Source organism: Macrotis lagotis, chromosome 3 (assembly GCF_037893015.1).
Source record: "Macrotis lagotis isolate mMagLag1 chromosome 3, bilby.v1.9.chrom.fasta, whole genome shotgun sequence".
Taxonomy (NCBI): Eukaryota; Metazoa; Chordata; class Mammalia; order Peramelemorphia; family Peramelidae; genus Macrotis; species Macrotis lagotis.
The window spans coordinates 160,764,472-160,776,835 of NC_133660.1; the positions used below are offsets into that span (position 1 = coordinate 160,764,472).

At 36.4% G+C, this 12,364-nt stretch overlaps 1 pseudogene; it reads right to left on the bottom strand.

The window, feature by feature from the left end:
- Window positions 1-4,112: 4,112 nt before the first annotated feature.
- On the bottom strand, window positions 4,113-5,840 carry LOC141516293 (glycogenin-1 pseudogene; annotated as a pseudogene).
- Between the last annotated feature and the right edge of the window lie 6,524 nt (window positions 5,841-12,364).

Here is a 12,364-nt window from a genome sequence, read left to right on the forward strand (position 1 = left end):
ATTTCAAATAATTTAAAATTAAAAAAAAACCCAAGACACAGGAGGTTCCAAGGGAAAGAATCAGAGAACCTGAACTTACATGCTTATTCTGCTACTTTTCTACCCTTAGTCTCAGTTTCCACATCTGTAAAATGAGGTATTAGTCTAGATGACCTGGAATGTGCTCCTTTCCACTGCAAACTGATGGTCCTTCCAACTCTTAACATTCTGATTAATTGCTTTCTCTAAAAACATAAAAAAATCCAAACATTTCCATTCTTTCCACTTCCTATTTCATAATTTTCCCTTTTCTCTATAAAATATCTAAGTTCTGCCCACTACTTCCCATATTCCCTATAATCTATGATTCCCCTGTTGTTCTGAAAAATATCATAAACAGGGAGATTTCAGGCAAACATGAAATGACTGATGCTGAGTGAAGTGAGCAGAACCCCGAGAATTTATACACATTGACAGTAACGTTCTATGCTAATCAACTCTGATAGTCTTAGTTTTTCTCAGCAGGACACCAATGAAAGATAACTCAAAAAGTCTTATGATAAAAAAATGCCATCCACATTCAGAGAAAGAACTATGAAATCTGAATGCAGACCAAAGCATACTATTTTCACTTTTTAAAAATCAATTTGGTTTTTTTCTTTATCATGGTTTTTTCCCATTTGTTCTGATTATTTTTTACAATATGACTAATATGGAAATATGTTTAACATGATTGTACATATATAACCTATTTCAGATTACTCACTGTCATAGGAAGGTAGGAAAATATGGAACTCAAAATCTTACAAAAATGAATGTTGGAAACTATTTTAAATGTAATTGGAAAAAATTTAATTTAAAATTTCAAAAAATAATCTATGTTTCCCATATCTTATTTATTTTTCCATAACAGCTGTTATCCATTTGGCCTCACAAGAAAACTAGAGTGGTGATTTCAAGGTTATCTCATTCACAAACCATTCTAAACAGATGAGAGACAAACCCATTTTAAAGACTTTCCAAAAGGGAGTTGACAGTTTCCCCCATTTACTCCTAGTCTTTCAATCAGTCATAATAATAGCTAACATTTATTAAGTGTAGATAAGCCAGTCACTGGGTTTTTTTTCAATTATTCTCTCCTTTGATCATCCCACAGAGGATAATTTAAAAAGAGCAATAGGTCTGGAGCCAAAAGACCAGACATGAAGTCTTGCTCTGCCCCACTTAACCAGCTGTATGATCTAAAACATTTTTTACCTCTCCAAACCTCACCTTTAAAATTAAGATGATATGTATCCTGCTGGCCTCACTATAAATTTAGAAGTATCATCTGTGATGGGAGTTTCTTCTTGATCCAAAGTCTTGATCTAAAAATCCATATCTAGCTCTATTAATATTTGCTATTCATATGGAACTTGAGCTATGAATTTTCAGAATTGAGGACTATTTTATGGGCACCTGAATGCTATGCCAGTAAGGTTTATCCTCACAAGACACAGATGAAAGCAAACCTCAGCTCTCCCCGGTGTATTTGTGGTCCCAGTGTCGGTACTTTGCCAATAAGTAAGTATATAAACCAAGTACCACGGACAGATCATGGCTTAAGCAGGGTCCTGATTAGTTCAGGTGAAAATGAACTAACTGTAAAAGATCTGGAACAAACCCATGAGAGAAAAGTCTAATTATGGCCTTGAGGTTGGGTCGAGCAACCTTGAGAAGCCATATCACCATAGTTGGTTGTTTCCTCACAATTCAAATACTTAGAAACTGAATCACGAATTCAGCTCTCTCTTAACAACAGTCATTTCTATTTTTGTAGAACTGCCCTTTTTTCTTTTTTTTTTTAAATATTCCTCAATATAGCTAGTTATCCATAAGCACAAAGTTCTTCCACTGGCAGCAGTAACTCTACCCAACAGCCTTACAACACCAGCAGTTTCTTCTTCCCAGTCTTAGTTTAAAAGCTCATTTAACTATTTTTCCTCCTTTCCTAGTGCATAATCATGAATTTTTCTCAGCCTGATACTTAAATACAGTACAAAACTAGAGGAGAACAGGGATGTGAATATTTTGATTGGCTTAAAACAGTCAGACAGAGAGTATTCTGTTGAAACACAAGTCAAAATATCACTTTTCTCTGGATAAACAAAAGCTACTTTGTAAAAACTAATTAGCTCACTAGGACTGAGAAATGGCCTGAAGATTTGGAACAGCTGGAAATTCAAGGGAGCAGAGATAAGTGCTTTTGAGAACACAAAAGAAAACAATAGGAGACAAACTTCTATTATTCTCTTAGAATGTGAACTCCTGGAAAACAGGCAATGGCTTGCTTTTTTATTTCAATCTCCAGCCCTTTGCCCACAGAAGTGATTAAGTAATGCTTTTTCATTAATTCATCCTATTCCCAGGTCAGCCTTTACTCCCCATTTAGCCTTGGGGAATGACTTCACTTGCTTCCTAATTCTCAGTCATTGCCTATGTTAAACAAGGATATCTTTTTTTCCCATGAATTCATCTTCTAAGGAAAAATGAAGGAAAATTAATCTCTACAAGGCTCTGAACCCCTCCCCACCCCCACCCTGGGAGAAGAAGAAGGGAGCTTAACACATTCAGTGATAATTGCAATAAATATAAACCACTGAACAAAAGTCAGATCAAGAGACTAATCTTACATTGGACTGCCTATGGCAGCAATCAGTTCTCCAACTAATTCAAATCTTTTGACTCTTAACAAAATTCAAACTTCATGTGAAGTTTGTGAATTAAGCCATTGGTAATGGGCATTACTGATTACATGGTAAAAGCCAAGGACTGAAGGATTTAAATAGTTTGATCTTTGTCACATGCTTAAACGTTCACTCAGAGGAACTCATCCTGAAACAATCACCACAGAAAAGCCAGAAAGGGTCAAAATGAGGTCAGTAATTCATGGTATGTGTGTAGTACAAGCTTTATTTTTAGATCTTTAGAACCTAACAGGAAAACTTAGAACAACTTATGGAGTCAAAGAACAGAAGGGTGATTCAGGGATTATTCACCCCCTGCCCAACTCCACTAGAGACCCACCATTACCCACCATTCATCAGCCATTTAACTTCTTGGCTGTGTCCAACTCTTAACTCTGCTATTATAAAGCATAATCAATGACAATCATGCTAAAATCCCTTTTTCTATTTATTTAGTATTTTATTTTTCCTCCAATTACATGTAAAAACAATTTTTAACATTCGTTTTTTGAGTTTCAAATTTTCTCCCTTCCTCCCAGTCAACCTCCCCCATTGAGTAAACAAGCAATTTGATATAGGTTATAAATGTAAAGTCATGCAAAACATTTCCAAAATAGTCATGTTATGAAAGAAAACATAAATCTCTCTTACCCCCCTAAAAAAAAAACCTCAAGAAAAATAAAGTTTAAAAAAAAGTATGTTTCACTTTGTATTCAGACACCATCAGCTCTTTCTCTAGGGATAGATTGAATTCTGCACCATAAGTCCTTCAGAGTTGTTTTGAGTCCTTGTATTTCTGAGGAAAGTTAAGTCATCACAATATTGCTGTTACTTAGTACATAATACATTTCATTTTGCATTGGTTCATGTAAGTCTTTCCAGATTTTCTGAGAGCATCCTGCTTATCATTTCTTTTTTTAAAAATTTTTTTAATTTATTTTAGGCAATGGGGTTGAGTGACTTGCCCAAGGTCACACAGTCAGGTAATTATTAAGTGTCTGAGGCCAGATTTCAACACAGGTCCTCCTAACTCCAGGGTGAGTGTTCTGTACACTAAGTCATCTAACTGCCCCTGCTTATCATTTCTTATAGCAGAATAGCATTCCATCATAATCACATACTACAATATGTTCAGTCATTCCCCAACTGCCCACCTGTGTTTTGAAAACATTTTTTAAAAATTTTTTGATCAGCAAAAATATACCCTTTCTTTCTCTCCACCCTATTCCCCAATCAATTAAGAATGAAGGGAGGAAAAACAAAAGTCTCATTACAAACAAGTATGATCAAGCAAGACATTTTGATCATATCTAAAAGATATATATATATGTATGTATTGTGTCAGTAAATTAGTATATTCAAACATACATATTTTGGTCAATTAATTGTGTCTGACTTTTCATGACTGCATTTGGGATTTTCTTGGCAAAGATAACTGGAATGGTTTGTCATTTTCTTCTCCAGCTCATTTTAAGATGAGAAAACTGAAGCAAACAGGGTTAAGTGATTTGTCCAAAGTCATACAACCTAGTAAGTGTCTGAGACTAGATTTGAACTCAGGTCCTCTCTTTTTTTTTTGTTTGTGATAGCATTTATTAAATTTGTGACTGAATTTGACAATGTTACATTGCTTTTCCATAAAAGAATTGGGACCACCAGGGCAGTCTCTGATCAATTCTGAAATATCTATCTACTATGGGAAAGACAGCAAGGCAAATCATAGCCATTCCCACTTCATGAAGATAAAGGAAAAATGACTGGAGCCCAGCTCTTCAGATTTCAAGAACTGAGGCCAATAAGCTTAATGGCTTCATTCCCTCTCATCAGATTTATTGGTAATTAGCATTAAATAGAAAATTTCTTGTTTTCTCTGAATGATCAGAAAATGAGCTTTTTATGTTACTTCACTTCTTGACTTTTGTCCAGTTTTCACCTTTAGTACTCTAAAACCTTCAAACGTAGAGCTTTTGTCAAAGCCGCTAGCAACTGTAACAACCATACTCAACACTTCTAGATGCTAATTTATCTGGAATCAGTCCTGTGTAGCCAAAGTTTGCACAGAGAACATGGAGATGTTCTCTACAGAAGATAAGTGTCCAATTTCCTCTTGATATTATCAAAGGAATCTGCTCCCATGTAATCAGCCTGTCCTTGCTCCCACCGCTCCTTGCCTTCTTCTGAGGATATAAATGGTTGGGGTGGAGGGCCGAGGTCCCCAATGGACATATGTGAGATTGCATTTGTGAAGGTGTCTTTAACAACTCCAAAATGCTGGAGTAAAGGCAGAATGTTGGTGGTAAAGATGTCCCACCACATGGTGAGGAATTTAGGGTCGATTACAGTGGGGTCATGAGTGTCCTCTTGACCGTTTTTGTTTTGGGGTCATAGGTATAATTCCACGGTTTGATTAATCCTAAGAAATGCACGACTTTGGCATTTGCTCCAAATGCTTTAAATGCTGGGAGGTAGGAGTATATAGAAATGCTGCTTAGGTTATAAATAAATGGCAGGTGCTTTCTGATATCTGTGGTTGCCCAACTGCTAAAGAAGGTGTTCAGCAAACCCTGGTCCCCACCATCAAAGCTGCCTTGTTCAGAAGCCATATGCAACAGCTGATTGTATGTTTCAATGGAAGGTCGGTAAACAAAAACTCCAGAATTGAAACAGTCAGGCCACCCTGGGTCCTGTGCTGCTCATAGTTCCTCTCTCTCAAAAAGCTCATCGATATTTGTCAGTACCAGAGTATCTGCATCCATGAACACACATTTTGAATACTGAATTAGTGACCAGCAATGGAGTTTGGTTAACGTGACCCCCAGTTCAGGTCTTTTCATTAAGGTTAGATGAGCTGAATCTCTGCTATCCAAGATGTGGACCATGATGACTTCATCAAAAATCTTCTCTAAAACTTCCCTCATAGACTCGGAGACCTGTGGGGTTATCAACACGGTTAACCTTTTCGTCGTCCTGTGTTGTTTCGGTGAGGAGACGAGCCCCAAGGCTCCTCTGGCATAGGAATCATTTGTTGACAAGGTCACAAAAGACTTATCTGTCATGGTGCTGGAGAACTGGGGTTTGCCGGGGAGGGAGTGAGTGGGGAACGTAGGGAGCCCAAGAAGCGGGGCGAGGGGGCACCCGAGCGGAGCAGCTGGAGGTCCTCTCAACTCCAGTCTGTCTCTGTCTCTGTCTCTGTCTCTGTCTCTGTCTCTGTCTCTGTCTCTCTCTCTCTCCTCCCTCTCTCTCATACACACACACACACACACACACACACACAGACTCTTGGTCCTTTGCCTCTCCAAAGAGGCAAGTAGGATGTTTCATCAAGAGTCTTTTGGAATTGTGGTCAGTCATTACATTGATCACAGTTCCTAAGTCTTTCAAAGTTATTTATGTTTATAATATTGTCATTGTAAAATTGTTCTTTTGATTCTGTTTATTTCACTATGCATTGATCATACAAATCTTTCTAGGTTTCTTTGAACCCATCCCCTTCATCATTTTTTTTTAGATTTTTCAAGGCAATGGGGTTAAGTGGCTTGTCCAAGGCCACGCGGCTAGGTAATTATTAAGTGTCTGAGGTGGAATTTGAACCCTTCATCATTTCTTATAGCACAATTGTATTCCATCACAATCATATGATATAACTTGTTCAACCATTTCCTAATTGATCAGCAAAAATATACCCTTCATCTCCTTGGTTTCCAAATCTCTGGAACCTCAAAAAGAGTTTCTATAAATATTTTTATCAAAGTAGGTTTATTTTGCTTAGGGACAAATCTCTTTTTTTTAACCTTCCCTCTAATTCCCCTTCTCCCTTTTCTTTATCTCTACTATTTCCCTGTTTAGTGAAAAGTGGTTAAGAAAACATTTTTCTGACACCCCAAAGTCATGGATTTATAGGAAAAATTATATGTGACAAAACAAATCTTATAATAATAATAGTATTTATAAAGCATTTTATGGTGTACAAAATGCACCAAACAAGAAATAGAGTACATTATAATTTGAAAAATGGATGATTTTGACTATTAAATTTTGACTATTAAATTCAAAAATTCAGAATTCAAAAAGCCAATGCTGCCAAGATTAGAATGAAAACCAAAAGCTGTGAGACAATTTTTACAGCAAGGGGTTCTGATAAAGGTCTCGTTTCTTTTCTTTTCTTAGTTTCCACAAGGCAACGCTCGAAGTTACACAGCTAGGTAATTATTAAGTGTTTGAGATTGGACTTGAACTCAGGTCCTCCTGACTCCAGGGTGGTGTGCTATCCACTTCACCACCTAGCTGCCCCTAAAGATCTCATTTCCAAAACATATAGAGAACTGAATAAATTTATAAGGTTACAATCATTCCTCAGTTGATAAATAGTCAAAAGATATGAAGAGGCAGTTTTCAAAAGAAGAAATTAAAGCTATATATAATTATCTGAAAAAATGCTCCAAATTCTTACTGATTAAAGAAATGCAAATTAAAATACCTATCAGATTGGCTAAAATGACAAAAAGGAAAACAATCACTGTTGGAGAGGTTGTGGGAGGATTGGGACATTAATGCATTGTTTGCTGGAGTTGTGAATTAATCCAACCAATCTGTAGAGCAATATAGAATTATGCCCAAAGAGCAATAAGACTGATCATACCCTTTGACCTAGAAATTCTACTATTAGGCCTATATCCAGAAGAAATCATAAAAAAATGGGGAAAGTCCTATATGTCCCAAAACATTCATAGCAGCTTTTTTGAAGTAACAAAGAATTGGAAATGGAGGGATACCCATCATTTTGGGAATGGCTGAACAAGTTATAGTATATGAATGTTATGGAGAATTATCATTCTATAAAAAACCATGAAGGATAGGATTCTAGAGAAGCATGAAATGAATTACAGGAACTACTGATGCTGAGTGAAGGGAGCAGAACCAAGAGAACATTTTACACATTAACAACATTATGATTTGATCAACTTTGATGGATCCAGCTCCTGTCAACAGATCAGAGAGCTAGGACAACCCTCAAAGATCTGCTATGGACAATAATATCCACATACATACAAAGAAAAACAAAACAAAACAAAACCAAAAAACCCCCTACAGAATCTGAATGAATGCTATGTTCACTTTTTAAGAATTTCTCTTATGTTTTTTACTTCCAATCCCATGATTTTCTTTCTTTTCCCTTAGTCCTAATTCCTCATATAGAAAATGAGTAATATGCAAACACGTTAAACACAAATGTAGATGTACAATGTTCACTAGAATGCTTGATAATGTTTACTACTAAACTAAAAGTCCACAAAGCCATTGTGCTGACCTCATTGCTATGTGCCTATGAAATCTGGACATCTACCAGTTCCATGTCAGGAAACTGAATCACTTCCATTTAAATTGTCTTAGGAAGATTCTGATGATCACCTGTCAGGGGAAGATATCAGACATTGAGGACCTTTCTGGAGCTAAATTGCCAAGCATTCTAATATTACTACAGAGGGTGCAACTACGATGGGCTGGACGCATTGTTATGGAGAACTGACAGAGGGCAAGTGCTAACATGGAGATCAGAAGAAGCAATACTGAAACACTTGAAGGTCTCTTTGAAGAACTTTAGAACTGATTGTACAGCATGGGAGACACTGGCACAAGACCACCCAGCAAGCCTTATCCTCATCAGTGAGGGGGATGCGCTCTATGAGGAAGGCAAAATTGAAGCAGCTCAAAGAAAACATGACATTTTAAAATTTATAGTAACCCCCCCCAAGGTATTCACATGGACTATTTGTGAGCCCAACTTTTTTTTTTGCTATTAATGGGAGAGGGATGGGAAGGGAGGGTAGAAGGAAATTATGTGATTTATAAATAGGCATGTGGATGAATGTTCAAAAACTTTTATAACATGTAATTGGAAAAATAAAATATCAATAAAAAAGATAAAATCCTTTCTGAACTGTTCTAAAAAGAAAGATATACAAAGTACTTTATAAATATTATTTCATTTGCTTTTCATAACAACCCTGGGAAGTAGGTATTAACCTCATTTTTACGTATGAGGAAACTGAGTCAAACAGAGATTAAGTAACTTTTCTAGGGTCACATAGCAAGCAAGTTCCTCAGGCCACTTTTAAACTCATCTTCTTGACTCTAAGGGAAAACAACTGAAGAATGCATCACACACAGAGAGTTAGTTATCTGCTCAAAAACAGATATAACAGCATTATTTACAGAGTGGAAAACAACCCAAAATTTCCTGCCATTGGTAAACAGTTTTATAAATTATTACCAGTATCATGTAAAACTGTCATGACATTAGCAATAGTAAACATGAGGATTAACAAGAAATGGGGAAAGATGCTTGTGAAGATATGATAAATGAAAAATAAAGAACCAAAAGGACAATAAACACAATAAATCTATTTAAAAGAGAAGCCATATACTCAAATATAGCAATGAGAGAAGCAAGAGAAGTGGACGAAGAGTTAGCAATTAATAATTACTACCAATAATAATAATGGCTAGCATTTTAGGATTTGGAAAGCACTTTATAAATACTGTCTCATTTGATCCTCATAACAACCCTGGGAAGTACAATTGTTTATTATCATCATTTTACAGGTAAGGAAACTGAGGCAGACAGAGGCAAAATGACTTGCCCAGGGTCACACAACAAATAATTGACTAAGGTTATATTTGAATTCAGGTCTTCCTGACTCAGGTCCTTCACTATATTCTGTAAGTCATCTAAGAACTTCCTAAAATGAATTTTAAAATGTAGGAATTCATTTCACAGGTAAATAATTGTAAAAATAGGTTTATTTGATCTTAAATCAACAATTAACCTGATTTTCTGGTAATGAGAAAAAAAAATCTAGAAATCTAGAACTATGAAAATATTTTGTGTGACTTGTGTCAGTTGTATCATTTTATAAAACATACATCTAGCACACCAGATTTAATTAGTTCAAATGTAGTTTTAGGGAATTCCCTTTATAGCAATCAAATTGAAGAGAAAGATTAATGCACATCTCAAATGCTAAAATGAATTTATGTTGGGTTTTTTTAATTTGAGAAGTTTTTGTTTCAAGAGATATGTGTGATGTATAAAAGTTCAAGTGACAGTTTCTGGGTAATCAATCATTTTATTGATCATGCTAGCATATAATTAATAAAAAGGAGCCATTGACACTCTTAAATGCTAAAGAATCCTCATGGAACCTATTCAGTGCTTACATGCCTTTGGAAGACTGAATATTCCTGAAGGTAGTAATCAACTCTAATTGATTAATAATTAATGAGAAGAATGAATATTATAATGACAGATGGAGCTATTCTAATGAGGGGCTGAAAGAAGAGACTTTAATCCTGTCATTTACTTCCAAATCACTCCCAGCCTTGGGCAATCTAACAAAGAACTTATCTCCCCTCTTACCTGAATAGAACACAATAGGTTTTCCCCACTTAGTGCTGGCTGAACTAGAGCGAGGAGAAAGTTAATCCAATCCTCTACAATATCTTTCTGAAGGTGACTTGGCTAGTAGAGAATAAGGTTTTAGAAAGGGAGAAGTCCTGTGTCTCCCCAATATTAACAATTAGTTATTTAATAATTATTTCTCACGATTTACTTAATATATAACAATAATAAAAGGTTTCTAAAGTATTTTCCAAAGATATCATTTCATCCTTATAACTCTGTAAATAGGTATTGTTGTTCAGTTGTTCAATTGTTTCCCACTTTGTGACCCTGTAGCCTACGCCACATCAAATGCTTTGTGGGGTTTTCTTGGCAAAGATGCTGGAGTGGTTTTCCATTTCCTTCTCTAGTGGATTAAGGCAAACAGAGGTAAAGTGACAAATAAGTGTCTGAGGCCAGGTTTTAACTCAAGTCTTTCTGATTCAGGGTCCACTACTGATGCAGGGAAAAGATATAGAGAATTATGAATGTAACAGAAACAAAATTTGTAATCTTAAAGGCTGTTAAACCTTGGTAAATTGGGTGGAGGTTCCCTATTCTTGAGATGTAAATTGACTACCATTGTTTCATTGTGTAATGTGGGGCTTGTGTCCTGACCTCCTTGGGCTTCAACCCTCTACCTGGTTCTGGGTCTAGTGAAGGGGAAGGGAATCCACCTTTTGCCCTCTGGATAAGGAAGGACAAGACTATAAAAATCTGGGTGAGACCTTTGCTTAGGGCCTGAGTTGCCTCTGACTTCCTGGCCCAGTCAACTCTGCTTGACTGCTCTTTTGTCTCTGTTTCTCTTTACCTACCATTTTCTTATGTGTTGTAACTTCTTTTAATAAATTTTTATTTTCTTTCCACCCTCACTTTCTCAGGTCTGAATAATGATTCCTCACAGGCAGAACCAAACTCAAGTAGCCAGCGGCTACATAATGGCAAGCCAGGTAGGAGGAAATCTCAACCTAGACTTGGAAAACTGGACTGAGCTCTATAGATGAGAAGCACACTCCCTTTTTTAGATCCTCAATTTTTATAAAAGTAGGAAAATTATTGTTCCTCTAGCTCTCCTTCTGTGTGTGTGTGTGTTTTCGCAGTAGCCCTTATGGCCTGCCCTGAGCTTTGCTCAGGATGATCTGTGATGGCAGCCCTGAGGTATTTTGACGTGCCCCACCCCCATCCATTCACCTATTTAACTGCCTCCAAGGTAGGTACCAATGCCATCATATTTTCCATTTTACAGTTAAGGAAATTTATCAGTTCAGAGAAAATGAAGGGACTTGTCCATAGCCACATGACTATGTCAGTCATTAGATTTGAACCCCAGCCTCTCATGATTCCAAGTCTAAAACTCTTGCCATGATAGCATTTACCAAAAATTTGTAATAACAAGCCATATAATTATAAAATCCTATTAGCTCTTCTCTTCTTCAATTTCTCTTTTCTTTGAGCCTAGATACTCAAAAAGGGCATAGTAACTAAGAAATCTGATGCACACAGATCAAATGTTGCATTCAACTTTATATTAACTCTTCTATAAACTATCATTTTTAAATGGTTTGAAAATCCAAAAAGATCTCCCTTTCCTTCCTTATTTTGAAAACAAGCATGTTTAGAACAGAAATACAATCTTTTTTAAAAAATAAAGTTATTATTTATTTTTCCAATTACATGTAAAGATAGTTTTCAACAATCATTTTTGTAAGGTTTTGAAAAGTTCCATATTTTTCTCCCTTTCTCATTTCCCCTATACAGAGAATAATGTAATTTAGGTTATACATGTATAACTATGTTAACTATATTTCCATATTAATCATAACCAGATATACTGTTATTGATGAGTTCCTCAGTTTATAGGAAACATCCAAAATGAAAGTTCTATCTGAATTTCTCACATATTCACCGTACTGTTGCAGAGGGTCTCAAGCTGGGCATCTTCACAGTTGGAACATGAGTTTACTTGAGGTTCTTGCCTGAATTAAACATACAATAAATACCCAGGCAGCATTCTGACATCATCTGAGGTTGGAGTAGGCCTTCTAAGGGCCGAGTGCCAGCAAGCCATCTGCTGACCAGAGACAGGACTCCAGCCAGCCAGTATCTGTACAAACAAAGGTGGAAGAGTTGGTGGTCAGAGAAGGGGGGAAAAGAAGGGGAGTGGAAAGGGAAGAGAGGATGGAAAGAGAAGGGAGAGAAAGGGAGAGAGAGCGAAAGGGAA